Source organism: Carassius gibelio, chromosome A1, assembly GCF_023724105.1.
Source record: "Carassius gibelio isolate Cgi1373 ecotype wild population from Czech Republic chromosome A1, carGib1.2-hapl.c, whole genome shotgun sequence".
In the NCBI taxonomy this organism is placed as follows: Eukaryota; Metazoa; Chordata; class Actinopteri; order Cypriniformes; family Cyprinidae; genus Carassius; species Carassius gibelio.
Genome location: NC_068371.1, coordinates 5,639,330 through 5,645,569, shown reverse-complemented (window position 1 = coordinate 5,645,569; position 6,240 = coordinate 5,639,330). Strand labels below are relative to the sequence as shown.

Sequence of the window (6,240 nt, the reverse complement as noted above, 5' to 3'; positions counted from 1 at the left end):
TGGCTCAGGTGTTTCCTGGAGTGTGCTGATGTGCAGGTATGTTGTGTAAGTGTTGGGCAAGCAGGGTAGTCATGCAACATCCATCTGCAAAGTTGAGTCACTTTCTGAGAAAACTAGGACTCCTGTGGGAGTCATTGTTCACATGACTGGGACACCTTAGATCTTTTTGTGCTCCATCATTGTGAATCTTCACTGGTGACAAAAAAGGCTGAAAAAAAGTCTGAAATATCATTACAAGTACAATCCTCACTAAAAGTAAACACTGCAACAAAATGTAACCAGGTGCATCTAGGCAAGGCAAGGCAAATTTATTTCATACACAATGATTATGCAAAGTGATTTACATAACAGAGAAGAAAAGAAAAGAAAAGAAAAAATAAGAAAAAAAAATCACAACAATAAAACAAGAAATTTCAAAAACTTTGAAAATTATTTAAAATTGATTTAAAAGGTTTTAAATGAATATCAAACAGTTAAGAATATAAAATGTTTATACATAAAATATAGTGCAATCAGTTTCGACATTGCACAGTGTTCATTCAATAAATGGGTGGTGTTGGTGCAGTGGAGAAGACGCATGCCTTTGGTGTGACAGACCCGGGTCGAATCCACTGTGTCCCTGAACAAGACACTTAAACCCTAGTTGCTCCAGAGGCGTGCGACCTCTGACATATATAGCAATTGTAAGTAGCTTTGGATAAAAGTGTTAGCTAAATGAATAATGTAATGTAAATGCACAGCTAAACAGTTGGGTTTTGAGTCTGCATTTAAATGTAACTAATGTTTTAGCACATCTGATCTCTTCTTGATGCTGATTCCAACTGTGGGCGGCATAGCAACTAAAAGCGGTCTCCCCTTGTTTTGGGTGAACCCTTGGTATTTCTAACTGACTCAATCCTACTGATCTGAGTGGTCTGTTAGGTTTATATATATAGGTTTATAGGACCTGAGGATTGGTGTGATATGCTCAAATTTTCTGGTTCTAGTCAGAATTCTGGCAGCAGCGTTCTGGATGAGCTGCAGCTGTCTAATGGTCTTCTTGGGAAGGCCAGTGAGGAGACCATTACAAGAGTCCACCCTGCTGGCGATAAAGACATGAACAAGTTTCTCCAAGTCTTGACTTTTTTGGTCATAATCCTTTTTTCATAATGTTACATCTCACCCCAGTGGATATCATAATGTCATATCTCACCTATAAGGGCAGGGGTTTACAACATTGGTCCTGGAGTGCAGATGTCCTGGAGAGTTTAGCACCAAACCTGAAAAAAAGAAACCTTACCTGCAGCAGCCAGATTAATCCTGAATGCATTGATTAGCTTGTTCAGGTGTGTTTGATTAGGGTTTGAGCTAAACTTTGCCAGGCAGCAGCGATGCCTAGGCTATCCCTGCCTCACCCCTCATTTACACTGAACACGTGTGCGGCGCATTACGGCTACGACAAGGTTTTATTCCGTCCTCCACGCGGTGCCAACTCACACCGGGAGCATATCAGAAGCGGAGCAACTAGATGCGTGAGACCACGTGATTTGCCTGTCCAACGTGTTTTCTGATTCCAGAATGAATCTCTCGTCGTCAATTTCTTGTCTCCTACCAAGGATATATTGACAATATACATGCAATACATTTGGGAGTCTGCACTGGGTGTTTATTTTGAAATTGACAGGGATTTCAGCAGGGGTTCAGATAAAAAAATCTGCAGCTGGCAGCAGGAAGTGGCTGCCATTGACAGCCGGAAGGCAGTTACTGGCAGCCGGATGGTAGGCGGGACCTGCCATTCGGTGGGAGCCAATCAGTATCGACCAACGTGGGCGCAACCAATCAGATATAACTGCACCCAAACGCTTCAGTAATGGTTGCGATTGATCAAACGGTAAGTTCAGAAATTGGTCATCGGAGTAATTAATGTTTTTTTGCGTTGTAAGTTTGATTTTAATTGTTATCTGGGTGAACGACTTGGTAGACTTGGTGCCTACTTTGGTTTAATTGTTCAATGAAATCTAATTAGTGGTAGCAAGGTTGTTTGTGTACCTTGTTAGGGGCCTATTAACTTCAAATTACGTTTGACGTACCATTAAATATTAACGTTTGTTAGCGTGTTAACAGTCTATTGAATAATATAAAAGAATGTTGTTTGACTGGAATGATAGAAGATAAATTTGCAACACTAACCATATATTTTTGCATGTTAAGTCTTTCAGGAGATTGTGTGATATACGTTAACTTAAGAGTTCTTAAAAGAAGGTTTTTTTTTTGTTTTTGTTTTTTGCACTATTGAGGTGTGCTTTCTCTAATACTATGCATGTGCAGAACTGTTCTGTGTACCAGTTGAAGTTGTAAGCATGTGAATGCAAAACAATTTTTTTATTTATTTTTATTATCTATACAAAATATAATGGACCAGTTCATAATTCCTTATAACTTTTAGGTCTAGTTTCACAGACAGGGCTTGGATTAAGCCAGGATTAGGCTGTAGTTAAATTTAGAACATTGAAGTAGCTTTTGTAAACATGCATTTAGAAAAAAAAAAAAACATTACTGATGTGCATCTTGAGACAAAACCATGCCACTGACACCTTTTTTTTTTTTTTTTTTTTTTTTTTTTGTAATACCCAATAGTTGCCAGATGCTGTCCTGTTGGAAATTCTTCTTTACGTGATCCTGGAGGAGGGGTGATGCTACATTACTAAGTCCGTCTTTGGTTTGTTCCAAATTCAGAAGTCTGCTGTACTGTATACAGACTCCTTTCAAAAGAGGGCACAATCCAGCTGGCTTGACTGAGTATCTTCTTTTACATATTTGATTAGAGGTTTAAAAAGGTGCCATAACATTACATTTCTCAGTTGCCATGTCTGAATGTTTATCTTTGTAATAATGCTGTTTTCATGCTCCTCATCTCAATATACAGGTGGAACAAAATGGAGAACAAGTCTAAGCCATGTCAGGAATTCAACAAAATGTACACCCTGCAGACACTGCGACGAGGTTTACAACAACTGCTTACCAGGTGTGCAAATTATGCATGAAAATGTAATCACTGCTCTGTACATGATGACAAGATGCAATGGGAATAATCATTAATATGGCTGTGCATGCATGTCTACTGTTAATAAAGCAATTTAGGTTTTAAAGTAACCATTTTCTTATAATAAAATGCAGCAGCTAGAGTTCTTCCTAGAATCAGGAAGTATGACCGGATTAGCCCAGTTCTGTAAACCCTGTACTGGCTCCCTATCAAACATTGTATAGATATTAACATCTTCAATTATATTAATCTGTTTCTTTCTTATTCGAAGGTCACTGCAGTCACCCGGATCCAGTATGTATTCAGACCAGATGGTGGATCGCACCTAGAAAGGACCTCTACAGCCCTGAAAGACAGCGGAGCCCAGATACAGATCCCCTGTAAAGACCTTGTTTTTTCTCCATTTTGTCACCGGTGGAGTTTTGGTTCCTTGTCGCCTCTGGCTTGCTTCGTTGTGGTCACTTCATTTACAGTGATATCATTGACATGATTGCAAATGATTCCACAGATACTATTTAAACTGAACCGAGCTGAAGGATGACATCACTGAATTGAATGATAAACTGCCTTTTAAACTGACTACAAACTGAGTTTACTAATGTCCTTCTGCATTATTGACTGACACACTATTTTCCTTTTTAATACTGTAAAGTTGCTTTGCTTTGATCTGTATTATTAAAAGCACTATATAAATAAACGATGCTTGACTTGACCATGTTGCAAGAGGAAAATGAGGGGAGATGCACATCCACCCTGGGTTTTACAGTGATTGGTGCAAGATGCTGGAGAAGTAACTCTATATACCTCATCAGTTCTGATCTAAGAGTCTTGAAAATACCTCCGGATTGTTGTTAGTGATTCTGATTGATATTTTAGTCTGCTTGCTTACTGGATATATTTTATACGGTTTACATTGTAAAGCACTGACTTTGACAACTTACTAACCCAGTTACAAATTTAACAGCTACTTTATACTATATATATATATATATATATATATATATATATATATAGTTGTTTCTTGAAATACTACAAATATAACCGCAAATTATGATTTTAAATAAAGGTCTCTGACACTTCTCTCTTTTCAGTCATTTGTGTATATAGCCTATAATAAATATACAACATACACCCAGTAAGTGCCACTCTCGTATATAAATATAAATTGTTTTATTTCACACAAACAATGATACATGCATGCATAAACATTCAGCTGGAAATTAACGTTTAGCAAAATGATCTTATTTCTTTGTTTATATTTGATCAATATTTTAAATCAAATAATATACAATACTGACCTTACTTATTTAAAAAAGTATTAAACATAATCATAAGTGTATATAATTATTTATTTGTCTTGTTGCCGCCGGCAGCCTCCTCCAATTTCCGGGTATTAGCGACAGCTGCCATCCGGTTTTATTGGCAGCCACTTCCTGCTGCCAGTGACAGCCACTTCCTGCTGACAGCTGCCGATTTTTCGCTGAACCCCCTCTCAGGGATTTTTGACTTTTATTTTGTATTTCCGGTGCGACTTGGACGAGCGTCCTTCAAAAATAGACTAGGCACCTATATTTAGCGAAGCGGCGCGAGAGCCTCTGTTAGAAATCTTATAATGGGCCATGGTTGCATCTTCCATCATGACAATGATCCAAAAATAAATAAATAAAAAATAATCAAAATCAACACAAAATGTGTCAATGAACACTAAATTATGCTTCTGCCATGGTTGTCCCAGTTCCCTGACCTGAGCCCTGTAGAAAATGAGTGGGGTGAATAGAGGAGAAGAACACAGCAAAATCCCCAGTGTTAATTTAACACTCTGAGTGTGGACTCATATAAACACTAAAGCAGTGTTAAAAGTAACACTGAAGCAGAGTTGAAGTTAATGAGATAATTAAGAAGTTAATTGAGTTATGATTGACCATTATTGAAGACACCTGATGTTAATAAGCAGAATCACCAAACGGGAAAATCACTATTTGTGTATCACCATTATAGTGTTCAGTGTTTGCTTTAGTTGGGATCTTGACCCTTCAGTTATTAACTTTAGATTTTATGTGGCTGTGGTGACTGAATTATATCATACAGACAAACCACAGCAAAGGCAATCATGTGTGCCATTGATTGTGGTTTGAGCTATTTGTTATAGAGTGACCTGAATGCCTGAGTTTAGGTGTCTTTACTGCATACATAAATTAAGTGAAAAAGAAAAGTAAGCAGCCCAGCATTTCTGACATAGTATGACATGTTTTTAATAGTTAGTTCTACGTAAAAAAAAAGAAATATTTTGTTTAGACACACAGACATCAGGAATCAGCGTGAGCATCACAACAACGGTGACCATCAAAAAAGCATGTTGTAGCCAATAAAAACTCATCCATGGCTCCCATCATGCATTGCGGCATGAATAAATTATGAGCTGAACTGTCTTTTTAACTTTTTATTCTAACTATATTTTATTTTTGCTGTTTTTATGTTCATTTTTTGTATCTAGTTTTGTGATGTTCAGAGTTGGTCTGTTTATCTGAATATGTTGTTTGTCACCGTTGTTGAGATTCATACGCTGATTATTGTTATCTGTGTGTGCCTAAAATTTTAATTCTTTAATAAAAAAAAATCAGAATCATTTGCAAGAGATACCTAAAAAAATGTATAGAAAATACAGATTTTTTCATTGTGGAATCAAAGCTGTGACAATCAATAACGGAAGTTTTACTTTGAGAAAAGACTGTAAATGAGTTCAGTGACTCATGTCAAACAACGATTACATTAAAACATAATCATCAACACGCGATGATTTTTGCTCTTGGTTTGACAAACAAACTTTAAAAGTAAAAAGTTACAAGCCAAGATCCCAGCTAAAGCAAACACTGAACACTATAATGGTGACACACAAATTGTGATTTTCTCGTTTGGTGACTCTGCTTGTTAACAGCAGGTGTATTCAATAATTCTTAATCATAACTCAATTAACTTCTTAATTATCTCATTAACTTCAACTCTGCTTCAGTGTTACTTTTAACACTGCTTCAGTGTTTTTATATGAGTCCACACTCGGAGTGTTAAATTAACACTGGGGATTTTGCTGTGAAGCACCAATGTGGAGCTGGGAATCTAAAGGATCTGGGGAGATTCTGTTTGAAGGAATGGTCTCTGATCTCTTGTTAGACATTCTTTAAACTTATCTCAGTTTAAACTTACTTAACTCAGAGGAGTTA

General features: G+C 37.0%; 1 long non-coding RNA gene across 1 annotated transcript; it reads left to right on the top strand.

Annotated features, from left to right (window-relative positions):
- The first annotated feature begins 1,742 nt into the window (after nucleotides 1-1,742).
- On the top strand, nucleotides 1,743-3,384 carry LOC127942145 (uncharacterized). Its single transcript, XR_008149272.1, has 3 exons — nucleotides 1,743-1,870; nucleotides 2,617-3,004; nucleotides 3,294-3,384. It is a non-coding gene; the product is annotated as an uncharacterized LOC127942145 (long non-coding RNA).
- Nucleotides 3,385-6,240: the final 2,856 nt, after the last annotated feature.